This window comes from Hippoglossus stenolepis, chromosome 18 (assembly GCF_022539355.2).
Source record: "Hippoglossus stenolepis isolate QCI-W04-F060 chromosome 18, HSTE1.2, whole genome shotgun sequence".
NCBI lineage: Eukaryota > Metazoa > Chordata > Actinopteri > Pleuronectiformes > Pleuronectidae > Hippoglossus > Hippoglossus stenolepis.
Genome location: NC_061500.1, coordinates 3096246 through 3109730, shown reverse-complemented (window position 1 = coordinate 3109730; position 13485 = coordinate 3096246).

Here is a 13485-nt window from a genome sequence, read left to right as displayed (position 1 = left end):
AGATGTGGAGCAGAGAGAACGAGGGGAAATAAGAAAACAGTGGAGATGAAATTTGAGATCTGCGAAAGGAAAAACGGAGGGAGAAGAGAAATAAAATACAGAGAGGAAAAGAAATACCAGATACAGCAAAAGAGCGGGAATAAAGGAAAGGAAAGAGACGGAGTGGTCATGAACTCAAAGTCGTATTTGTGCCAGTGGAGCAGGATGGAAAACTAGAGCCAGACTACTACAGGGGGAGGGACACACGAACAACACACACACACCAACATCTTTTCCCTTCATCCTTCCTCTTTGAAAGCAGACCCGAATCAGGTCTTAATATACGACGTGTGATTTTTTTGAAATTCATGCGGTTTTCGCTGGTGAAATGTTGGCGGGTTTGCAAAGAGGGTTCTTACGCTGAGGTTTTTCAAAATGCACATGAATCAGTTTAAATGTGAAATCGATTAGATGGAAATGGGATATCAATAAAGAGCGGCCGCGAACAGCTGCCCAGGGGCCGTTTGCGAAGCCAAGCCTTGTATTTCACCTTGTCGCAGAGGGACCGGCTTTGTGTCTCCGAGCTTTAACAAGGTCGTAAAACAGTTAAAGTTTTTCTTATACGAGCAAACGTGTTTCCCAAGAAAAATTTCGGAAAGAGTGGAATGTTTCCAACGTCTGTGGTTTAGCTGTGGTTGAACCGGAGTAAAAAAAAACTGGGCGACGAAAGAGAGTCCAGGAGAAGTTTTTATTCGTCCGTCTGATCTTCATCCATCCTGAAAACCATTTGGCCGATCACACCTATTTATCTCAAATGGGTTTGACATGAAGACTTTCGCCCAATGGGGGAGCTGCTGGAGCGTTTTGGTTATCCGCTGGAACCAGTTACGTTTCCACCACCTTCAGTTGCGAATCACCACATGCTAGCGTGACAACCCAGTAAACTAAGCTAGTGCACGTAGTAGCCCCAAATATTTTATCTTCTAAACATCAGCGTTTCAACATCGCCTCTCTGAGCTCACGGGTCATCACAGACTGTAAAGATGGACGACATAACAGCGTCCCGAAAGTGAAGCCAAATCATTTTGAGTGCCCCCTGGTGGCTGGCTGCAGTATAGGCCATCCTCCTTCATGTTAGTGGCCAAAGTCACATTTAATAGTTCTTTAAAATGTGTATGTTCAAGTTTTTCTAGTAAGTTGTAAGAAAATGGGGTGAAATGTTATGATTGACAGCCGAGCCTGACTCGTGATTGGTCGAGTGTGTGCACCGGCAGGACCTCGAATTCTGCCTCTAAAGTGCAAAATGTTGGCACCTGTGTCTGGGATGTTTTGTTCTTTGTATACAATCTATGACAGTTTCCCAGGCTTTTCAGTTTTAAAAAAGTAAAAATACCCATTTTACTGCTCATCTTACGGGTCTGGGACCTGTTGGGAAGTTGGAAAGTTTGGAGACAGAAAAACAGTTTAATCCTTTCACATGAATCTCCCTCCAGTTCTGTCACAATGAGCTAACATGGATCTGCTCCCCTCTTCACTACATAAGCAGCTGTGGAGCTTTTATGGAAACATGTCACCACTCCCCCCCCATCCCTCCCAGAGGCAGGATACCTGGTTGAGTGACACTGCCTTCCTGACTGAGGACACAGAATCCAGACTCTGACCCACTTTCCTCTTTAATGGACTCACAAGGTTTGGTTGGTACATTAATTGTCTGGATTACGGTGCTGGGTCACAACCCTGGGAATCCTTGAATTAAATTACCATGTGTCACATGTTCATAATATATCACAGAAATATATATATATATTTTTTCTAGATTCATTTTAATGGCAAATTAGCAAATTGATGGATTTGTTTTATTAATCATCACAAGCTGTTTTGACAATTCTGCTCTTTGAGGAGAACGGAAACCACGATGGTTCAAAACAAAGGAAACTATGACTATTTGCATTAAAACACAATTTTATTCCAGTATAACCTGAATGGTTTGCAAGTGCAACCCCCCCCCCTCATAGTCTCCTTCTGTTTTTAATGGTGCAATATTTTGCACTTTGGTCCTGACTTGATTTACATCTCTAGAAAACTGTGAGCTTCTAAACTTGAAGCTGAATTGGTTGCCACGGTAGCCAATTAGCCACCAGCCCCCCCCACCGGGATGAATGGTTGGTTTGCTACTTTCTGGCGTCACAATTTTAACACATTCATCACAAATCAATCAATCAATGTGGAATTGATATAAATGAATAAGAATAAAGAGATTTTGCTGCTGATTCACGAGTCTCCGATGAAATGTGCTCGAAAACTTTGTTCCACAAAATCCAGTTGACATTGACAGTGTTAACGACATTAACAGTGACTGCAAGAGAAATGTGATTTACACAGCCTGTGTGTGTGTGCGTGTGTGTGTGTGTGTGTGTGTGTGTGTGTGTGTGTGTGTGTGTGTGTGTGTGTGTGTGTGTGTGTGTGTGCGTGTGTGTGTGTGTGTGTGTGTGCGTGTGTGTGTGTGTGTGAACGACAGGCCATCATGACATCACTCTTTCCACAGGAAATCATGTTTCCAAATCCCTGGTTTTCCGCTCGGCGGCCGACCTCATGCTTCTCCTCTCGCTCTCGTTCCTCTCGATCTCTCCGTCCCTCACGTGACGCTGCATCAGTTTAATTATGTCTCAGTGTTATATTACCCAGCAGCAGGAAGAGTGAAGTCATATTGTTTTAATGTCGTATGGTTGATGATTTACAGGCGAATTATGGGTTTATTACAAGTTGGGTCTTAGTTTCACATTTATGGCCATGAATCACATCACTTATGATAAAACTACAGACTCCAAGTAAATGATGCTGAGAACCTGGAAAATAGAGACAACAGAGAGTGGGACTGCAAAATGAATGATGTTGTATGAAAGTGGAATTTGCAGTTAAACGTGATAGTCATGAAGCGATGTGGGATCATGGGTGTTGTTGTCTTCGCTCTTGTATCGTCATCGTCTCGGCTTCGCTTGGTTCTTGTCCACTTGTTAACTTCTGACAGACTTTGTGTGTTTGGATTTGTCTTCGTTTGCATGTTAAGTTCTTTGTTTCCTGTCCTTCAGGCCGTTACCTGGATATTAATTGAGATATGATCCTATGGAGGATGTTTATAAAACACATGTGGGAGTGAGGAGGTTCTCAGGTGTTTCCTACGTGGAACTTTATTCCCAGATTGATCAGAATCTCCTCGGCTGCTGTGGAATGTGTTGATGTTTTTTGCACAGTTGCAATCACCAATAGAAAATGGCAGCAAGAGCAGTTCATGTTTATTCATAAAGTTACAGTTCAAATCATGAATGACTCATAAAAACAAAGCTTTGTTACTTTTTTTCCTCCCGTGTTTCTTTTCCGTTGCCAGTTCATCGCGGCTCATTCAGGAAGAATGTGGTGAAAATATTTGTGTTCCAGCTGCAGAGAAGCAGTTTTAATTATTAATCAGCCTGAGCCTGAACAGGACACACTTTTCACATGTTGTAGATTTCAGATAGTTGTCTTGGTGCTCCTTTAATTTCCCATTGGATCTTTCTGTAATAAAATAATAAACCCTGGAACCTTCAGCTCCTGTTCACGTCCAAACAGCACGAGTGAAGCGGTCGAATAAAACATCCTCTTCCTGTGGCGAGGTGGGTTTAACTTTGGTGAAGTTTGACCAGTGATGCATTTGTGTTTGTGTAACCCTGCCCTCGTACTTCTTCATATGGACTCGAAGCCTTTTTGTGTGTCTTTGTTCTTCTGCAGTTGCACAGCCGAAACACTAGTTGGCGGTGGTGTTGCTATACGACTGAAACTGAGCTGAGCTTGAACAATTTACAAAAAATCGAACCACATATAATTGTGTGGAAAAATATGCATTAACATTGACCCCATGACCTTTTTTCTAAAACCCACGGAACACAACGGGTTCACCAGCTGCCTCGGCCTCTTCGCTCCAAACTCATTTTCACGTTTGAATGGACGTGATTCGATTGGCTGGTGGCTGCGCCGCACGCCGCACGCCGCACGCCGCACGCCGCACAAGCAAAGTGAAGCAAAGGAACCTCAGTGTAATTCAGCGACCTATGACATCACCTTTAGACGCAAAGTGAACGAACAGAGTTTCCGTCCAACGCGTCAAAGTGTTTAGTAGTATCCGAGAGCAGGGATCAGTGACATGGCCATTTAGGACTCGTTGAGCAAACTGGTGACCATGTGTGGAAGATAAAACAGAAATCGTTTCGGCAGAACTGTCAGTAGGAATCTGTGCGGAAGCATTTGTTTTATGACAAAGATCTTTAGGACGGATAAAAGTGAGATATGGAGCGACGAGCTCGGAGCTTGTAGCAGGGGAGAGAAAATGACTTTGACAGAAGGGAACACAGCGTTTTCCTCCTGACCTCAGACTGAACCGTGAGGATTGAGGCCTCGCTGCCAGAACACCGCACATGACTGTGACTTCACCTCTGCATCAAAACAATGAGTCCAGCAAATAGAAATGTGATTTTTACCTCTCGAAGCACAAATCATCCTTCGTGCTACAGGTGTTAAAGCTCCGAACGGGGATTATTCCCACATTTTCGCATCGGTGATCCGGTTGTTCCAGTAAGAGTTGATCATGTGATACTGAGTCAACAGCAGGACCGTGAAAGTGAAGCAGCTAAATGGAATTCAGCCGTGATTCATTTTTTTTATAATTTACACCTTTTCATAATTCTGGCCTCCTCAAAGGGATAGTTCACCAAAAAGGTCCCACTTTGTCTGTGGGTCTTTGTTTTAAAGGGAAACCAAAAGTAATCTGATCACGTAACAGCAGAGCTTGGTTTCAAAGTAAGACTAGAATATACTATTTGCTTGTGTAATATGGAAAGCTCATTAGGAGCTGGCTTTAACATTCCTGAGGTCATGTTGCCTCCCCGGGTCTGAGTAAGGACCATCGGGGATGTGATGGAACCTTCTCACTAAAGCTGCTTTCAAACATGCACTGAACTCCGGATAATCTCCTGAAATTATGTGGAGGGGCTCTATGAGAGAATGTGTGACTGACTCGGACGTTCTGCAGAGTTTGTCCTGCCAGCGGGAGATTATCTGGAGGATTCACTTCGAGCATTGATGACGTTTCTAACAACAGAACTGAAAGAAACAAAACGAATACAGATAACTCATGATGAAAAAGAGACGTCATGTCCTGCCTCCTTCACGCTCCAGAGATTTTCCCGTTGTTGTGAACGTGTCTGACTTCGAGATGTGGAATATGTGGAAGTTTGGAGAAATGTGCATATTAACCTTTGTGATCCCCAATTTTTGCTAATCATCAAATACATTTTTTCGAAAGTCTTCTCAGACTTTCAAATTGTTTTGCCCTTAAGGCGTTGAATTGTCTTTAAATAATTTGTTGGTGCCTATTGTATATTAAAAAAGAAAGATTAATACTATTTGTGCATTTGCGTCACATGATGATGTCACTTCCTGTTTATCTACTTCCTGTTTAGGGCTTCCTGGTTCTGCAGTTAAAAGCCAGACAGACATGATGTGCACTTGCATCCAATCCGAAGCATCATAGAGGCAATTCTGTAAGTTCATTTATTTGACTTGAGACATGTAAATATTACTAAAGATTTTGTTTGAGTTATTTAAAAACTGTTTATTGAATATTTAGTATTTGTTTATTTGCAGTTTTCAGCAGCATGTTAAAGAGGAAGTCTCAGACTAAGTGGTCAACCTGACGACGACTGTCTTCATTAGCTCTGGTTTAACTCGGTGTTTAGCTTTGTTCAGCTGCCTCCTGAGGTTTTTACTTCCCTTTAGCTTCAGGGAATCTTATTTCTGAACCTAATGTGAAACACAAACCTGTGCAAGGACGTTCTAATTTCCAAATGGAAAAAACAGGCCCTCAAACAGCTGGAAAAATCTAAACACGGTGCACTCCCGTATCTTTTTCCATTTCATCTCCTGAACAACTCTCCCAATTACTCGTTTTACAGACACCGCGTCCTTGTTTGTTTCCCAAATTAGCCCGACGAGTGTAAAATGAATTAAATATCATCGTAAAAAATTGTGGTTCATACATAAAAACTCCAGTTAAAACAAACATGGCCCGAGAAGTAACACAATAAAGGGATGAAAGGGATCTTTCCCCGGGCCGGGATGTGCAGTGAGGATCGCTGTCGGTGAGATCGCTGAGGTTCCAGTGAGTCAATGTTTTCAAAGAGCAGAAAAAAGTGGCCACATCTTCTCTTTTCCTCCCTGATCAGTTCCTCCGTGTTTACTTTGGCAGAAACACGTGTTTTTACAGGATCTCTCAGTTTGACTCAGCTTTCGTCCCGTGTGCACGAGTCCGTGCACACGCATGTGCGTCGCCGTGCAAATCCTCTCTGTTAATCTTTGTCACATTTATTCACTTTTTCTACCATTTTTACAACCTCTGCTCCTTTTCTATTTCCCCTCGACCTTCACACCCTGGACGCCTATTATTCTTTAGTTTGTTATTTTTAAACACGTCACATCACTACAAAAGGCTGTGACGTTATATAACTTCTGATGTATTTCCATAAAGCTGCTTTCAGACATGCACAGAACATTTTCCAGAACTTTTCCTGCCAGACCCCCAAGTAGAATGTCTACGTGAGAATACAGAAGGAAAACAGTGAGTGGGAAATACAAATCTGTCTGGATGGAAAAGACGAGACGTACATGTAGACAAAGTTGTCAACTAGAGACAATGACATTTGAGAGCTTGAACACGTGATTGCTGCAGCAGAATTTACACGACTTGTCCTGCGCTGGTGCTCGCCCTGAGTGTTCCGGACATTTTCCTGTTGTCGTGAACGTGTCTGATTCGGAAAATCTCCTCCTGGCTTCTTCGTGCATTAGAGGTAAACTCAAGAAAATGTTCAAGTCTGTAAATCTCTTATATTTCCTTCTACAGACCGTCAATGTGTGTCCCAATTTAAATGTAAAATATAGTTTCTGTAATAGTCATACATCAGATGGTTTTAAAATACGTTAGTGAAGTAAGCGGCTTGGTGGTTTCAGCGACTGTACTATAAATACACGTATACTCACCCATTGACAAACATTAACGTACAACACACTCGCACACAGACACGCAGCGAGATTCAAAAATATTCACAATCCAAATAAACAACTGCACACGCAGAAGCTAACATGTGCAGGGCAGTAAACAGGGGTTTTCCTCTGTAAATAATTACGTTGGAAACACATAAATCTATTATTGTCGTCATCTCTAGAATTGTTTGGGTCAAACGGACATCCAGCCCAGACGCTCTTCCCAAACACGGAGCTCGGCCGACCTGAAAACACTTCGCCTCTAATCAAACAAACTTCTGTGATAGCAAGAGTAGCTCGGGGACTCGGGGAGCAGCCGGGGCCTTTTTATCCAGATGTGCAAGATTCAGTTTCTGAGCTGCTGTGATTGTGGCCGTTCTGTTTTCCTAATCAGTCTCTAGCAGGTCCCCCTCGATTTCATACAAGTCAAATCCAAAGAGTAACCCAGTTTAAAATCTGTAGTGAGTGAGAACGCTGATTTGAAACCTTTCAGAACAACACACCTGATGGATAGGGAGAGACAACAACTCTACACAACAATCTCAGTTTTTCAATTTCAGTGGAAACAAAAGCAGGGTCTGTTTTTTAAGCCCATTTTTGGCTTCGACATTTGGCTCATTTCAGTTGCACCTTTAGATTCTTCTCAGGAAAACGTAGCCTTAAAAAGCCATGACATCAGAGCAGAGCAACACACGATCGGTAACTTGCCAATTCCAGATGACTCACTTCCAATGAAGGACTCACTTCCAATGAAGGACTCCTGGATTTTTGTTGCATAATGATGAATTCCACTGCGATTACGTTTACTGTATTTTCACTCATGTGTCGAGAACACACAGTCTGACCTCAAACGAACGCCGTCTTGTTTTGGAAAAGGTTGAAGGTTCGAGTTCAGTGAATCAGAAGTGCAGCAAAATGGGTGGATCCCCTCCCTGATGCAGGGGCCACATCCCTCTGAAGCTGCATTTGAAGATTCATTGCATCAGCAGTGGAACTAGGTTGTTATTTCCAAAGGCTCCTTCAAACACGGGCCAACAGATGTCCGTCCACTCCCAAGCAACAAAAGGCTCCAGCGGGTGGATCCACCTTTCCCAGGATTCACTGCACACCCACGATGACGCCATTTAGCTAATGATGCAATGGACGGAGAGGGAGAAGCTGGTGGTGCAAGTAAGAAATCCCCCTTTGGACCAGATCATCTCATTTCTGTTCGGCCTGCGCAGCCTCCGTCAACCAGCTGTCGTATCCTCTGAAGGACGTGGACCCTGGGACACAGCTTTGTTTTTATATATTGTTTTATATCTTACAACCTAGACCAGTATGAAAATGGGATGTTTACCCATAAAATAAAGGTTTCTTCGTCAATAAATGAAAAGTCAGTGGTTCGATCCCCAGCTCCTCTAAGCTGTGTGCTGTGGGCAAGACGCTGAGCCCTGAATTCCCCCTGACGCCTGCATGTGAGTCATGTCATGGAGAAAGTGCTGCACAGGTTTTTGAGTGGTCATCAAGACTCGAAATCATCATCAGTTTATTTAGCTTGTATCTTGTTGCTCCAATGTCTCAAATAACATAAACAGCAAATGAAGTTTGATTCCCGAGGCCTGCCTGTGTGTGTGTGTGTGTGTGTGTGTGTGTGTGTGTGTGTGTGTGTGTGTGTGTGTGTGTGTGTGTGTGTGTGTGTGTGTGTGTGTGTGTGTGTGTGTGTGTGTGTGTGTGTGTGTGTGTGTGTGTGTGTGGGCCTCCGGCAGCAGGTAAGGTCGTTGACTTACCTCACAGAGTGTCGGTAAACCCATTGAGAGAAAGAGCCAACAGGCTGGTTTGACCTCGTGACACACAAACATGGAGACACATGCTCGCTCCGTCTCTCGCTCCCTCTCTTTCAGTCCCTCCGCTCGCTGCGACTCTGACTCACACACGCCCGCACGAGAATGAGTGACACTCTCATCGCTGCTTTGACGGTGGGTGATCTGCTGTGGTTGACCCCTCGCTGAGGTCGGGTGCTAAATGTCACCACTTTGAAGTGCAAGCACAGCAGCTCCTGTGTGTGTGTGTGTGTGTGTGTGTGTGTGTGTGTGTGTGTGTGTGTGTGTGTGTGTGTGTGTGTGTGTGTGTGTGTGTGTGTGTGTGTGTGTGTGTGCGCGCATTCTCAACATGCTGCAGAGAATGTCACACCACTAAGTTACATACATGCTCCCTCCCTTGTAACCCATTTATTAAGGCAACCCTCAAACCTCTGCTTCCAGAAGAGAACATGGCTTCATGGAGAGACACACACACACACGCACGCACGCACGCACGCACGCACGCACGCACACACGCACACACGCACACACACACACACAGCTGTCTAATACGTTTGTTTTTCCTTTAATTAAATTACCACGTTTCCAATCATTCATTCATTTGGTTCTTTACATTCTTAATGTTTCCTTTTATTTTAAGCTTTTCCTCGTAGAATAATAAGGATTTAAAGTGATAATAAAGAAAAGAGAAACAGTCATAATCATGTCTTCTGAATTTTATTTTATACTGAATTATGGTACACTATAAAATTGTACAAGTCGTTACACTAACCTCATAATCTGATTATACATCATCTCATCTCAAATCACACGCAGCACATATATCACACATTTTATCTCTAACCTCCTATTATATTATAATTCATCCCATATTTCTGATCTATCATTTTTCATCTAATCTTCATCTCATTTATATTACATTTTATATTTCAACCCTCATCATACACATCTGCACATCATTTAATCCCTCATGTAATTTCTTCCTCATTTCATCCACTGTATTTTACTTGTGACTCATCTTCATATCATTTTTATTTCAAATGCATTTTTATCTCAGACTTCATCTTTGACCCAGTTCTCCAGATATAAATGTGCCTGGTCGTTCTGGAGGAGTTTATTCAGTATGAACACTCGCGTGTCATGTGTGGGAATGTGGAACAAGTGGCACGTTGGAATGAAACAGACTGAATTTATAAAGGGAGCTGAAACACAAGGGCTTCTTTTACCTCTATGGGCCGGGACCACTTCCTCCCCCCCTCCCTCTATTTTCTCTTATTTTAAGGTCTTTATATCTTCTCCTTTCTCCCTTACTCCTCTTTACCATCTTTCTCTTACTCTGTCAAATTTCTCCCCAGTGCTGACTCCCTCTTTTGAGATGCTGGCACAGGAACTGAGAGTGTGTGTGTGTGTGTGTGTGTGTGTGTGTGTGTGTGTGTGTGTGTGTGTGTGTGTGTGTGTGTGTGTGTGTGTGTGTGTGTGTGTGTGTGTGTGTGTGTGTGTGTGTGTGTGTGTGTGTGTGTGTGTTAGCCAGAGGTCCTGTGGTTGCCGCGACTTCAAAGCTGAAACCAGAGTCTCTCCACAGTCTGCAGCTTCCCTATAAATCACACTAATCATACTGCAGGGCGAGCACACATGTGTGTACACAGCCACAACACACAGCGAGCGAGCGAGACACAGAAGTGAGAGTGAAACGTTGATTTGCAAAGAAGATTTCGCAGGAATATCAGAAGATAAAAATGCATCTGCAGGTACGCAGGGAGGAAGTGGGGAAGTAATTGAGACAATGCAGGAGAGGAGTGAAATGAGATGTTGGCAGGGACGGAGCCGAGGGAGTCGAGTAACGGCAGAAAAAGGCCTTTCATTGAATTTGCCATAGAATAAACAGGGTGTTGCCAGCCAAGCCCTTAGTGAATTTATTTTTGTAACTAGATTCTCTCTCCTGTTATACACGCAGCTACGCAAATCAAATCCTTTCCCTTGTGTACTTTAACCGACGACCGAATCACGACGTCTGTGCGGGAGAATTCCGTTTGACTTCATTTCTCTGTGAAATAGGATTCTTCTGCGTGTCCCGGCTCGAGCTTCTTGTGTGGCTGTGAGACACGGAGCTGCTGCCATGTGCCACATGTGTGCATCTCATGCTGCTAATTAAAACACTGTGCACAAGAACTGCACCGGGAAGAATATTCATCAAACTCGCAGACTTCCCAAAATCACATTTCGCCTTTTTTGTCCTGCAGCAAGTGGAGACGGGAATCTGTCAAATTCTTGATATCGAAACTTGATCTATTTCCCTTTCATTGGCTTATGACGTACAACCTATAAAAATGAGGGGAATCCTGTGACTTTCGAATTGTCACAAGGTCAAAAACTCTCCAGTTGTAAAGTTGACACTTTGGGTCCGAGTCAGTTGCTCTGAACCTCCTGCTGCGTTTCTCCACGTGTGAAAGTCCAGATAATGTCCCGACCCTATATTATCCAGACACTATCCGGAGTTCATGTCTTAAAAAGCTTTACAAGATAACCTCTGCTCCGAGCGCCTTCACCGAGATGCAATAGCCCAGTTGTCAGGAAGTGGAGTAAAAAAAGTTTTAACTCGATTTTCTCTCACATATTCTTGTTATAAATAGAAACCAATATATACATATACGCTTTCCAGAAACTATATGGGTCATAAACCAAGCCACGCTGCCCTGGAGGATGATGGTGGTGGAGTCTTTCCCAAAAATACATTTTTGAAAAGATACAACATAGAGAAATAACGAGGATTGGTTTCTGTTTCTATAAGGTCAGTCCTTGCGTTCTCGAGTTAGAAAATTTGGTTTTGTTGGTTTTCTCTAAATAACACATACATTGGAGTCTCCAGCTCGTGGCTCCGGTTGAATAACCTTTCATTTCTTCTGTCCCGTCCAACAACCACAAAAGGTGTTTGGACTGAAAAATGAATTATCTGCTCTAATAATCAGAAAACTTGTCCATATTAACTTCTGACCTGAGCCGAAGCTGTTTGTGTTGGACGATCATTCAGTGTGTTTTAGATAACACACAGCGGAGTGTGAGTACTTCCTCCATCCGGGCCGTTAGCCTTTGTAGCTGACAGCAAGTTGACTGTGGAGATGTGTCTCAATATTCTCTGATATTTAAATTACTGCGGACAACCTGACACGGGATCATGTTTGGATAAACTTATCTCGGTCTTGCTGCGGCTCGAACACACAGTTTTTTTCACAGCTGATTGTCTGTAACCTGGAGTTTTTTAAAGGCTGAGAGTCGTCTCACAGCGCCTGAGAACTGTGGCCGTCAGCACAGCGCCGCGATGGGTGGTAGGTCGACATCCTCCCTTCAGCCATTAAAACAAATAGCTCTTTATCCAAGAATGCCTGCCTGTGTGTGTGTGTGAGTGTGTGTGTGTGTGTGTGTGTGTGTGTGTGTGTGTGTGTGTGTGTGTGTGTGTGTGTTTGTGTGTGTGTGTGTGTGTGTGTGCGTGTGTCTTTGTCTTTGTGTGTGTGTGTGTAGTAACAGGAGAGACCGTGCATCTCAGTAAGAGCAGCCGTGCACGTGTTTCTCATATAATAATGTGAGTGCATACATTTAGTCCATATCTGATACTGGGTGATTTACACTGATCAGCCACAGCATTAAAACAGTATTTTAATACAAAATACATTTTAATGATGAGGCAGATCTGTGTATATTATATTTTATTTTAAACAAATTTAAACTACAAAAAAAGTTTTAAATCATATTGCTATTTACACATTTTAATGTTGCTGATGGGTTTATACAATAATACCACTAATAAAATGGTCAATGAATAAAATTAATATAAGCGACTGTTATTATTTTGATATTACAATGAATTAAATGAAGATAGTGTTGAAAGCTATAACATTGCCTTATTTCTGGAATGAAGACTAAACACACAATATCCACAAAGTTGCGTGTGATTCATCAAACACTATAAATATCATAAATTGTCGTATACTAAACACATGTATAGTGCAGAGACGAGGACAGTGGAGATAACCCAGTGAATACAGAGCTGATAGACGTGTGCAAGCTCCCGTTAATGCAGATAAAATGGACTGTGAGTCAGAACCGGATGCAGGAAACAGGAGGATGAGAGCACGAGGAAAAGAGGGAGAGACGAGCAAGAATAACACTGTGGTCGGGTTAAAAAAATGAAAACACAGCGAGACAGAGAGAAGAGGGAAAGAGAAATAGACACAGAGAGGGTGAGACTATGTGAGGGTTACCACAACCATGCCACTGAGTGCTGTGTTCACATGGTACCACACCACTAGGCCTTCAACCACAGACATGGCACGGCTCAGTGTGTGTCTGTGTGTGTGTGTGTCTGTTACTCACACACTGACCACATGTGAAGCCTGCGGTTACAGATTCTATATGTTTCAACGTGAAACCTGTGATTTAAACTGCAAACGTAGTTTTAATCAATTTGCCGACTAATTCAGTTTTACAGACAGGTGTCGTTAGAACTCCCTCACACGTCTGATTCCCTTTAAACGACACAAGTACGAATCCCCTCTCTGCTTTGAGCTGTAGATCTTTTTTTAAATATTCAAATATAGATTGTTCAGAAAGGGGGGGTAGAAAATAAGAGAAGAGACTCATA